The sequence below is a fragment of the Lissotriton helveticus genome, chromosome 4_1 (genome assembly GCF_964261635.1).
Source record: "Lissotriton helveticus chromosome 4_1, aLisHel1.1, whole genome shotgun sequence".
Taxonomy (NCBI): Eukaryota; Metazoa; Chordata; class Amphibia; order Caudata; family Salamandridae; genus Lissotriton; species Lissotriton helveticus.
In genome coordinates this window covers 1,110,946,142-1,110,959,074 of record NC_136063.1, presented here as the reverse complement: position 1 = coordinate 1,110,959,074, position 12,933 = coordinate 1,110,946,142, and positions in this window count along the sequence as shown.

Below are 12,933 nucleotides of genomic sequence, written 5' to 3'. Positions count from 1 at the left end.
TTGTCCCAATTGATGAAAACCCCTCCTTGTTTCCTCTTGGCTCCTGCCCCCTCCCCAAGACTTGCTCGGCCAGCTGAATTTCGCCCACTCTTGCGGCCTACGACATGGATACGCCGGGGCGTTATGGATCAGTATGAGCAAATATACACTTGGGGATTCACAAGCAACAACAAGCCTTTGTATTTGGGGCTCTAAATCAACAACAGTGACAGAGAACAGAACCGAACTAAGCACTCAGGGGCTACGTTTAAACGTAACATCATCTCCCCAGAGGTACATCACCTTACACACACATGCACTCTGATCTCCTTGGCCTCAGTCAAGCATCAATAGTATGATTTTCATAGGTGAGTCTAGGTTCATGGATTTCCATCCACAGACTAAAAGCCTGGAGTGGGAGTGAAAAAACCATAACTAAGTAAGAAGGAAGGCAGAAACAGAATCTTCCTCTGCAACATCCGGCTCTGCATCGCTACTTACTTATAAATGCAGAAAAAACTCAATTAACACAAGGGCTCTTTTCAGAGCCACCTTATATCAAAGCACTCAAATTTCTGATTTATCTCCATTTTCACACTCTTGTAAATAGGTGTGCGCGCCCGAGTGCGGGCACCCCGCAACTTTTTAAAAAAAAAATTATATATATTTTCGCCTTTAAGGACCTTACTGCACACCCTGAGAAAACCTACGCAGCAAAACAATCTCTACCTTCTCCCCTTTCCATGTTCCAACGCTTTGAAATGAACAATATATTTACTCGCAGTGACAAAATGGCGGTCAACACTTCCTGATTTCCTTCGAATCGAACGTTAACAGACGTCACGCAGCAAAAAAAAAATTCCGTGCGCGCGTATAGATATATAATTGACTTTAACTTTAATTTTCTCAGCAACTACTGAACGGATTTACACCATTCCAAAAAAAAGCGTAATCTGCGAGCCGGACTCTACAGTTTTGCCAAATTTCTTATAAATCCATTCAGCCGTTCGACCTGTAGCCGTGTCTAAACGTCCTATGGAAAATAACATGGAGAAAACACGTTTTGGGACCCCCCTTTTATCTCAGCCCCCACGTCACCAATCCCCCCCAAACTTTCAGGGAAGGAGCGCAGCGGACCGAGCCATCTTCTTTGAGAAATTCGCAAAGATTCATCCACCAGGGCCAAAGTTAATCCAAATAGAATGTTGAGGATTTCCTATGGAAACTAGGTCCTAACTATAACTACCTACTGGCGACCGCCAGTAGGTAATATATATATATATATATATATATATATATATATATATATATATATATATATATATATATATATATATATATATATATATATATATATATATATATATATATATATATATATATATTTATTTATTTATTTATTTATTATAAAGTTTTGTATAGCGCGAACAAGACCCGTGGGTATCAGAGCGCTTCACATAAAGAGCAGGTTACAGATTAACAATGTAGTCACAATAATAACAACACACTGATATGAGGTAGATAGTTATAAGGCTTTGGGTGCATATAGATCTATATCCATTCCAAATGTGCATTATGCATTGAGAGGTTTTCACAATAATAACAACACACTGATATGAGGTAGATAGTTATAAGGCTTTGGGTGCATATAGATCTATATCCATTCCAAATGTGCATTATGCATTGAGAGGTTTTCACAATAATAACAACACACTGATATGAGGTAGATAGTTATAAGGCTTTGGGTGCATATAGATCTATATCCATTCCAAATGTGCATTATGCATTGAGAGGTAGGTTCAGGCTTAACTTATATCATATTCCATTTACGCCAACATATAAAAGGTAGAGGATTATCTGGTTTTACGCAGTGTGATAAAATATATAAATGAGGTGGATATATACGATCACATTTACATGAGGTACCATTTTGTATACAGCTTAGTCTCAGTAGAGTCGCCAGTCTCATATCGTCTCAAAAGTTCAGTAGTAGGACTGCACCTAATTGTGATCAAACGAGCCTATCTAGAGAATTTATTCATCATGAAGCTCTTCACTTCTCGCTTAAAAGTTGCCGTATTCTGGATCTTCCTAATTCTTGGAGGGAGTGAATTCCAGATTCTGGGGGCAGCTCCTGAGAACGCTCTGTCATAGGTTTTTTTCTTTCGGAAGAAGGCTGGCCTCAGCATACATGTGGTAGGATATCTGTGAGTTTCGGAGAATTTCTGTAAGGGGTTCGACATACAGGTTAAACATATATATATATATATATATATATATATATGTATATATATATATATATATATATATATTACCTACTGGCGGTCGCCAGTAGGTATATATAGTTAGGATTTTTTCTCTATGGGATTTTTGAAAATTCTATGTCTAATAACTTTGGCGTTTGTGGACGGAATTGGCTGAAATTTTCAGGAAAATGGAACATTTTGTTTCTGAGCAGCCCCTGAAAATTTGGGGGGGGGTCGTCAAGGGGGGGCCGAGAAAAAGGGGGGTCCCAAAACATGTTTTTGCCATGCAATTTTCCATAGGGCGGTTGGCCTCACTTTTAGCTCAAACGGCTGAATGGATTTCCACGAAACTTGGCAAAATTGTAGATATTGTTTGCCCGATGTGCCTTTGCTAGGTCTCAAGATATGTGGTCCTGTGAATTTTGAGTAAATTAGGTTTAAAAAAAGATATATATCTAGAGCCGCGCCCGGTACGCGTACCGGGGAGCGCTCCAGGCGCGCCACGCGACTTGCGCACGGCAAGCTGATTGGTTCTCGGGTGTCTGTAAACATTCGAAACAGTCCGCAGCGGCCGCCATCTTGTGTCTCGGTAGGATTGAGACACAAGAGGTGGCAAGAATCAAAGGGGGGAAATGAGCAAAAGGGGGCAGGGTACACCCCCCTGACCCCGTACTTTTGATGTGGGGGCCTTAAAAGGCTCCCGCGGGTGAAAAAAAAAAAAATAATAAATTCGATTTTTGCGGGGGGGAGCGCCCAGTACGCGCACCGGGGAGCGTACGGGGGAGCGTACCATGGAGATAAAAAATGACAGACTTTTTTTAAAAAAAAAAAAAAGCTTTTTTTTATAAATTGGAGGTAGTTCTGAAAAGAACTTTTTTTTGATTTTGTTGTTTTATATATTTTTTTTGTTTTTGTTGTTTTATATTTTTTTTAGACTTTTTAAAACAATTTTATATTTTTTGGGGATTTTTGTCAAGGGAAAAACAAAAACAAGGATTCCAAAACTGCTCAACAGGAGCAAAAAAAATTGAAAATTTAGGGACTGGAAGAGCAGCGGTGTTGCTGTTTCTTTAGGGCAATGAGTTCAACACTCTGCTCCCCATAGCAGAGCAGTTCGTCGCACTCCGTGCACAAAAATGTGATGCCTGCAAACACCGGCTGAATGTTAGGGACCATTCTTCCACGGGTTGGTCCCGAAGGTGTTGCTCCACCAGTGGAGGGGCTGCCGCCATCTGTGGGTACATTCCGTGCCAGCTCTCTGACACTCTCCCTGGCAAAGTTGTTAGGGTGTCTTCTTTTCACATGCCTGATCAAATTAGCATTCCCAAAACTATATTTTTTCAGAGGATTGCCTCTGGATAAACTACTCCCACATATTTTGCAGGTTACTTTGGGAGCGTTGACTTTTTTCTGTCCTTCAGGGATGTCGTAAAATTTCCAGATGAAATGGGTTTTTTTCTTTTGCTGAGGAGGGTCCTCATCTAAAAATCCGTCTGAATCACTGCTGGATGACTCTCTTGCAGCCATTGCTGGAGATCAGAAAAGTAGGAGATAAACAGAGTAGACAGAACAGCTCTTGCTCTCTCCAAGTACAAAGCAATAGTGAGAGAAATGGGTGGGTTTCACACAATTTGGAAAAAAAAAAGTTCTGAACCAATGAAAAGTGTTATTTTAAAGTCACATGGTTTGACGCGCTTACGCTACGCGCCCCGGGGCACGTCCCGGGCGTGTATCGTAAGCGCATCGGGGCGCTTACGTTGCGCGATCGTATGCGCTTCCGGGGGCGCTTACGCGGTGCGTCATAAGACGCATCTCGCGGCTACGCGATACGTGTCTTATGACGCAAGGCGTGGCGGCTACGCGATACGTCACGATGTTGTTTTCGTTCGCGGCAATAGCGCTTCCGGGACGCGCATTAGTAAGCCGCAAGATTGCGCTTACCCGTGCGTTCACCTGCCCGCGCCCCGGGAGCGCACCAAAAATAATATTAAAAAAAAATAAAAAAATTATAAAATATAAAATTCGATTTAAAATGTATTATTTTTATAAAGATTTGCTATTAAAAAACCTATGAAATTCACTGAAAAAACCATAGGTTATAGACCATATATAGTTAGGAATTAGCATTTACAAAACCTTGAAAATTCACTAAAAAAACCATAGGTTATAGACCATATATAGTTAGGAATTAGCATTTACAAAACCTTATTTTACTCACACAAAACTATTGAAATTCCATATATAGTTAGTTGTACTAACTATATATCGCGCACCCGCAATCCACTGCTGATGATGTCACATATTACATCATTCATGACATGGTCAGTGACATCACTGATGACATCACTGATGACATCTCAAATGACATCACTGATGATATCACTGATGACATCTCATTTGACATTACTCATGACATCATTCATGTGATGATACGATGAACCTCTTCAGACTCTAATATAACCTTAGATACACTCAGTGTAAACAGACACTCACAGACTGTCACTCTTCCATGGAGTTACTCACACACCTAATCAGTCTTGCAAAGAATCAATCACACCTCCATTTCCTCAACTATATAGTTAAACACACCTTACTTATTGAAACATATAATAACACATATTTACTCTGTTATACAATCCCTGATACAAGTTCACAATAATCCATACAGCCACTCACACATTCACTGGCTCTTATGCACAGTTATTTATCTATGTCAACTACCACATGTACTGTGTTTTACATATGTACTTACTTTGACATGTAGCACTGAGATATCCATTCACTCACCAATACACTCATGCACACAGTAAACCGCCCATACAGCTGTTTCCACATGCACTTTTGAACCCATACATCTAGTGAATCAACTGCTCACACATCTATGCACAGAGTCATACACCTCCCAGACACCCACACACACAGTCTCCCATACAAATACTTGGCCAACTAATCAATAACCCATATAGTTAGTCATATAGCTAATGATCAACACATGCATCAGATTACAAAACAACAGACACAATGGTGCACAATTTAAAACAGTTTAGTCACTAACCCATGCACTCAGTGAGACACATTTAATCACTCACTTATACAGTCAGTCATGCACCTACTAAATACATCATCCAGACACTTATACATCCACTCATTCTTCAATATATAAGACATATTTTAACTTTACAGAAACATACAGTCACTGGATGTTGTCATCAGTGATGTCATCAGTGATGTCATTTGAGATGTCATCAGTGATGTCATCAGTGATGTCACTGACCATGTCATGAATGATGTAATATGTGACATCATCAGCAGTGGATTGCGGGTGCGCGATATATAGTTAGTACAACTAACTATATATGGAATTTCAATGGTTTTGTGTGAGTAAAATAAGGTTTTGTAAATGCTAATTCCTAACTATATATGGTCTATAACCTATGGTTTTTTCAGTGAATTTTCAAGGTTTTGTAAATGCTAATTCCTAACTATATATGGTCTATAACCTATGGTTTTTTCAGTGAATATATATATAATCACAAGAAAAACATAGGTTTCAGGCCCATTATAGTTAGGAATTAGCATTTAAATAACCTTAGAAATTCACTGAAAAAACCATAGGTTTCAGGGACGTTATAGTTAGAAATTAGCTTTTTAAAAACCTTTGAAATTCACTGAAAAAAAACATAGGCTTAAGGCCAGTTATAGTTAGTTGGACATTTCACTTGTACAAAACCAGAGAAATTCGACTGTTATAGTAAGTGGAGCTAACTATAACCTGCGCCCCCAAAATGCACTGCTGATGACATCACAAATTACATCACTGATGACATCACTGATGACATCATCCAGTGAATGTGTGTTTCTTTAAAGTTTAAATATATTTTATGTATATGTATGCCAAGGTATCTTTTGCATCCTATTCCATACCTGCTTTGTTTGCCTTTGTTTGCTTTGCGCTGACGGCCGGTCCCATGCCAGGAGGTAGTGCTGGTGCTGCCATAGTCCCTGAGTCTTCTTGCCACCCGTGAAGTTCATTGAGGGCGAGGACTGGGACAGGACTTCAGATCCCAGCGTGCCAAGCGGCGCGCAAGTCAACCACGTCATCGCACGCGCCAGGAGGCGCATAAGGGGTGGCAAGGGTTCCCGCAGTGCGTGACGAGCGTGGGAGTGCCCGGGCAAAGCGCGGGCCTGTCTGTGCCTGTCAGCGACAGGAGGAGACTGGGCTGGGCCACCTCCCTTGGCTGTGATAAAGGATCTCCTGTAACATACCGGTAAGGAGAACTATAGAACGCATTGATATACATAGCTGATCACTTCATATAATTAAAATGGGCAAGAGGAAACAACCACAATACAAGGTAAAATCCCAACCTGCTAATACACCTATAACCAAATATTTAAAGACTGCAGTGGGAATGCTCGACAGTGAAATTGTCCTGGTGAAAGAACAGTTGGCAGCAACAAAAAAACGCATTAGACGCTGCCTTAAAGGTACCAGACCTTGAGGATAAGCAAGAAACATTGATACCTGAGGTAGCGCTGGAATCAGAAATAGTATTTTCGGGTGACAATGTAAGCAGGGGGCGGGTGCCACGTAGTAGAGACAATCCATGCATTTTAACAGCGTCACTGGAGATATCAGAGTCTACAGACAGTTCAACATTAATTTCACCACTAGCAAAAAAAGTTAAGCAATTGCCTAGAAAGAAGAATTGTATTGAAGAAGCTATTATGACAAAATCTAATGTAAAGCAAAAGGCAAAGAAAGGGGGAAAGCTAGCAGGAACATCAAAATGTGAGACTAAGGTCATGGACAGTCAACCTGGGATGGTTAATCTTGAGACATTATTTTAAAAAGTACACACTAAATTGAATTGTATTGAACATAGTTTTTTGTCTGAATTAAAGTTAGTTCAAAGGGAGATAACTTCATTAACCAACCTGTTTTCTGGCCTTCTCATCCCTAAAATCTTGAGTAAACCAAGCACAGTTGAGAACATACAACATGGGCAAATGGAGGGTGGCGGAAGTAAAGCCACTCACAAACGTAAGCAAGCAAAAAACTCTACAAACTCCGCAATAGAGGGCTGTATGTCATCCATACAAAGACAAAAGTCGGCCATAGAAAACCAGACGAGTCCTAGTATAGTGAAAGAATCAAATATAATTGGGCCAATAATCAGACCTAAGAATAATGAGTATACCACTGAGAGTATTATAGATGAGCCCTTACACCTACCACCCCAGGCGACACCTTATGTCATTGTGCTTAAAAAAGGTCAGAGGTTACAAAACACGTTTTTTTAACCTTACGGTAAACTTAAGAATCAGGTGATTCATTGGCTAAATGTAAATACGAACACTGACACCACTATTTTACATCATAACATTATTATGTGTGGTAGATTGTGTGGTGGTGAACTTTCGTAGTAGAAAACTGGTAGAAGACCTGTTAGAGATACTCATGTATAATAAAAAAGGAAGGTAACTCTTTGAGGTCTGAATACATAACTGTTATTCCGTTATGATATTTTAACAGGCCAAACGAGGTTCACACAAAGCTTTATGGGGTTATCCCGCATAAGCCATTCCCTAATGTTTCCACACACAACAGGTTTGAACCGCTCAGATCATGTAGTGAAATTGATTGGCATAAGAGAAATAATGAGCATGATGTGGAGAGAATTACAGATGATATTCCACCTACATGTAGGAGAGAAGGTAATAAAAGCGTAAATAGACTGATTGACTATATAAGCGCGCAACCACCGTTCAAGGATTGCAGTAATATGGTAGACTATGGTATAGATAAAGGGTTGGTTTCCTATGCCTAAAAGAGCGCTGGTAGTCCATATCCTCAAACATTGGGTGGGCATCACTATGAAAATGTTGATAATACTAGAGACATTGTGCTTGATAAGGAAAAAATGGCCGTACAAAGCACAATAAATAACAATTATGTGCCCCCAATTATCATATCTTGAAATATAGCAGGAATAAAGAATAAGATAAATAATGAAAAATTTCAAGAACGGTTTAGTATAATCATGATTCAGGAAACATGGAATGTGGAACCCTTTTTCATAGATTGGTATCAAAGTAATTTGCACTAATGCCAAACCATCTGGGCGAGGGAGAGCTAAAGGTGGATTAGCTACATTAGTAGCTGTTACAGTCCTGCTGTTAGTACAAGCTGTCAACACTAACTCTCAATTTTATCAGCTGATAGAGCTATATTCAGAAAGGAAACAATCATTCTGATTAATTTTCATAACAATGTATTTGATGGTACCACATCAAGGGTGATCAGTGATTTAGAGGTTGACCTAGAGATTTTTGTGAGAGAACTGGACAGGTCATATATAATTTTGTGGAGGGAGGATTTTAATTCCGAAATTTGTGGAATGCGTGTTGGAGAACAATGCGGATTTATTGATTGTTTTGGGGATCGGATATCTCACTTTCCTCATGAGCCGTACAGTGAAGCTATAAATACTATTATTTCTAAATATAATCTAATTGTCCTGGAACCAGAAAATGCAGAAGGTGATACTGCTATCCCTACCTATGTAGGTGAGAGAGGTTCGTCAAATATAGATCACTTTATTATAACAGCACACTGTAAAGATCTGGTTGAGAATATAAAAATTAGTGAAAACCTATTTAGTGAACATAACCCACTTAATGTGAAACTTACAATTGGTCTGGGCCAGCAACAAAGAGGTAAGCCCACACAATTGGATATAAAACTACAAGGAAACAATGGAGTATCCATTGAATGGACTGGTGTAGACCCAACACTATTTTTGGAAAATCTAAGAGGGAAAAACCAAAAGGATATTGACACAGGGGTGCTCTTCAAACTAAACCTACCTGATACTGCTATTGCTGCTCCAGACTCTTGCCCGGGGATTTCACCCTCGCTTTGGGGCGCGGACAGGCCGAACTTTGACAACGCGGGTCTTTGCTGATCTCCCCTGCTGCCTTCTGCAATCCAGTGCGCGGCCGCGTGGGGGGAGACTACATTCCCCAGGGCTCCTAGCGGCTGGACGCCGCACCCACGCTGATTTTGCGCCATGTGGCGCACAAAAGGACGCCGGAGTTGCAGCAGAGTGGGTGCTATTCAAACTAAACCTACCTGATACTGCTATTGCTGCTCCAGACTCTTGCCCGGGGATTCCACCTTCGCTTTGGGGCACGGACAGGCCGAACTTTGACAACACGGGTCTTTGCTGGTCTCCCCCACTGCCGCTGCCTTCCGCAATCCAGTGCGCGGCCGCGTGGGGGGAGACTACATTCCCCAGGGCTCCTAGCGGCTGGACACCGCACCCACACTGATTTCGCGCCAGTTGGCGCACAAAAGGAAGCCAGAGTTCCCGCTAAGCCCGGGCAAAGGGCGGGCCGTCTGTGGCCATCCGGGGTCAGAGGATGCTGGGCTGGGCCTGCAGCACTTGGTTGCAGGGGACTGACTGTGTGTTAGCATTATTTGGTTGTATTTATTTTGGTCATGAGTAAAAGGAAGGTGGGGGATAGGGTGGTGGGTACTCTGGATGCATTTCTAATAAGAGCTGAATCGGTTCTAATTCATGAGATCGAGGCTACTGAGCGTAGACTCTCGCTCGAACGATCCTATCAAGAGGGGGATCATTGCCTAGTGCCCAGATACCTTCTATCCAGCCCACCCCTGATGTAGTTTCTACAAATGACTCTTCCTCTCCAAGGTTATCTAGCATGCTGCCAATTAGTCCCGATCTGGCCTCTCCACAGCCCCAGAGCCCCAGAGTAGTGTAGGGAGCCCGGTTATGGTAATGACAAGAGGGAAGAAGGCCTTAGGTGGCACAAACATAGAACCTCCAAACAAAAAAAGGAAGGGGCGTGGTGCTAACAAACCACCAGGTACTTGTGAACCAAGTGGGGCTTTTGTCTTTGGTAACCCATGCTCAAATATCCCTGACACCGCCCCTATGGTCTGCTCTAATCCGCTGTTGAATCAAAATGATCTTCGTACCCTATTAAGAGAACAGTTAGCCATCTTTATTGACCCACTATTGAAAAGATTAGATTCTGTAGATGTCAGACTTACCAAGATTGAAGAAGCTCTGTCACGCCCGCCCCCAGTTATCCCTGTACAGCCTAGTTCTCAGGCATCAGGAGGAGTTATCCCTGTAAGAGTGGGGGAAATGCACAGGGACCAGGGTGGTACGATGGCGAAAGCACAGATAATAGTGGATGGGGTACAACCAGCAGGGAGGGCTATCAGTGGGGCTAGTAACAACAAGCCCATGCCACAGCGGCAGCCTGCTAGGGCTGAGGGGAATTGGAGGCAGGTGGAACACAGTAGTGACGGGGGCCAGATAAGCTCCCCTACCTCCACCTCCCACCAGAAGCAACCCCTTACTCGGTTATTCTAGCAAATGTCCCACCTCTCCACCAGGGGTCACGCGAGCACTGGTCGACACTTAAAAACAAGGTCCATCATTTTTTGAGTAAGAAGACTGGCATCGGGGATGATTTATTCCACGAGTTCAAAATGGTCAGACGTATAAAATGGGTTGGTCACTCTGTTAAATATATGCCTGGGGACTGTGTGGTCTTGAGCTTCGGGTCACCTGCTTTGGTCCGATACATTTTCGAGGCGGTTGGCCATACCCAATTTACTACGGATGCTATTAGACTCCTCCCCCTTGGCTTCTTTTACAAACAGCATATGCCGTCTAGACCCAGGGACTTTCAAGCACCACAGGATGTCCACCCCTGGTTTGACCTTCCCATTCAGAGCAATAATCACTATGAGGTTTTATCCTCACTCAAAGAAATTGACGGACTGGGAATGGATGTTCAATTGGCTCTAGATAGTGGAGTTAAGAATGGGAGGGATCTGGACCTCATGGCGGCAGGTTACTCAACCCATGTTGTTATGGAGACACACACTCCCATTGTTATTCCCGTGACATCAGACCCCACAGTACTTGAAGCTAGTTTAATTGTGACGGGTACAGCTACCGGGTGTGGTACCCCAGCAACACTGGGGGCGTCAATGATTATCTCCTCATGGAATATAGCGGGTTTAGATTCGAAAGTAGCATTTGTTTATTGGATATCTTACATAGAAGGCTCAGATATCAGGGCTTTCCAAGAAACGTGGTCCACTGAGGATGTTTTTCAAAACGGTTATTTAAACTTTTCTAAACCAGCTATAAGAGGGAGACCAGTGGGTGGGTTGACCTATTGGGTAAGGCAAGCTGAGGGGATAAGTGTGGAGGAGTTATATATCGACAGTCCAGACATTTTGGTCATAAGGGTCAGATCAGTGAGTGGCCTTGATCTAATTGTGTATAATGTGTACGCTAGGGGACAACTGGGAGGGAGGAGTTCACAGGTTATTATGGCTTTAGAGAGTCATTTGTCCCAAGGAGCACCTAATGCTGAATTAATTATTGCAGGAGATTTTAATACCTGCTTTGAACCATTAGACTCCGAAGACGGCAGGCTCAGTGATGATTGGGGGGTGCCGCAATTGGATCTCCGTGGTACAAAAGGGGGTGGTGATGGACGGAGCATCTGAACCAATCAAACACTCACACCCAGTCAAAAGATCTGGGTTTGATCCATCACCGTTATTTAGCCCACTCTGCCACCCCAGTTCAGACATGGCTATATGCAAATCAGTCTGACCCTGTGCCTCATGGGAACAGTCCAGCCCGAACTGCCAAGCCATGCCTTCCCTGCCCGGAAACAAGCTTCCGAGGACCGGTTTCTGGCATTACAGCTGTCTTCAGCCCGGCTTGCTTGAATCCAGTGGCAAAGTGAGCAAGGGACTCACGTCTGAGCATACCCTGCCACACTTATGGCGGCCAAAGCGGTACAAAAGGGGGAGGTGATGGACGGAGCATCTGAACCAATCAAACACTCACACCCAGTCAAAAGATCTGGGTTTGATCCATCACCGTTCTTTAGCCCACTCTGCCACCCCAGTTCAGACATGGCTATATGCAAATCAGTCTGACCGTGTGCCTCATGGGAACAGTCCAGCCCGAACTGCCAAGCCATGCCTTCCCTGGACCGGATACAAGCTTCCGAGGACTGGTTTCTGGCATTACAGCCGTCTTCAGCCCGGCTTGCTTGAATCCAGTGGCAAAGTGAGCAAGGGACTCACGTCTGAGCATACCCTGCCACACTTATGGCGGCCAAAGCGGTACAAAAGGGGGTGGTGATGGACGGAGCATCTGAACCAATCAAACACTCACACTCAGTCAAAAGATCTGGGTTTGATCCATCACCGTTCTTTAGCCCACTCTGCCACCCCAGTTCAGACATGGCTCTATGCAAATCAGTCTGACCCTGTGCCTCATGGGAACAGTCCAGCACGAACTGCCAAGCCATGCCTTCCCTGGACCGGAAACAAGCTTCCGAGGACCGGTTTCTGGCATTACAGCCGTCTTCAGCCCGGCTTGCTTGAATCCAGTGGCAAAGTGAGCAAGGGACTCACAACTGAGCATACCCTGCCACACTTATGGCGGCCAAAGCGGTACAAAAGGGGGTGGTGATGGACGGAGCATCTGAACTAATCAAACACTCCCACACAGATAAAGATCTGGGTTTGATCCATCACTGTTCTTTAGCCCACTCTGCCACCCCAGTTCAGACATGGCTATATGCAAATCAGTCTGACCCTGTGCCTCATGGGAACAGTCCAGCCCGAACTGCCAAG